This window comes from Eimeria mitis, genomic scaffold, assembly GCF_000499745.2.
Source record: "Eimeria mitis Houghton genomic scaffold, Emh_scaff4215, whole genome shotgun sequence".
Taxonomy (NCBI): Eukaryota; Apicomplexa; class Conoidasida; order Eucoccidiorida; family Eimeriidae; genus Eimeria; species Eimeria mitis.
This window is the reverse complement of record NW_013572540.1, coordinates 1-745: the sequence shown is the minus strand read 5'-3', so window position 1 is coordinate 745 and position 745 is coordinate 1.

Here is a 745-nt window from a genome sequence, read left to right as displayed (position 1 = left end):
GCAGCAGCAGCAGCGGCAGCAGCAGAAGTAGCAGCAGCAGCAGCAGCAATAGCAGCAGCAGATGAAGGTGGTAGATGACGCAGCAGCATCAACGCATTTAGTTCTAGGTATCGTTTATAAGGGTTTAGGGTTTATAAGGGTTTATAAGGGTTTAGGGTTTATAAGGGTTTAGGGTTTAGGGTTTACCTGAGTTCTAGATATCTCTTTGTTTAGGGTTTACAAGGGTTTATAAGTGCTTAGGGTTTAGGGTTTATAAGGGTTTAGAGTTTATAAGGGTTTATAAGGGTTTAGGGTTTAGGGTTTATGAGGGTTTAGGGTTTATAAGGGTTTAGGGTTTATGAGGGTTTAGGGTTTATGAGGGTTTAGGGTTTAGGGTTTACCTGAGTTCTAGGTATCTCTTTGTTTGTATTTTTTGGTCGTTAAGGAACGTGCCGTTGGTGCTATCCAAATCTATTATGTAGGGCCTGCATGCATATATATATATATAAATATATAAATATATAAATATATAAATAAATAAATATAAATATATAAATAAATAAATATATAAATAAATATAAATAAATATATATAAATATATATAAGGATAGATAAATATTTAAATGCAAATGTAAATAAAGATAAATAAGTATAAATATATAAATATAAATGTGTATAAATATAGATAAATAAATATTAATAAATAAGTATACAAATATATATATATATATATATATATATATATATATATATGTATATATATATA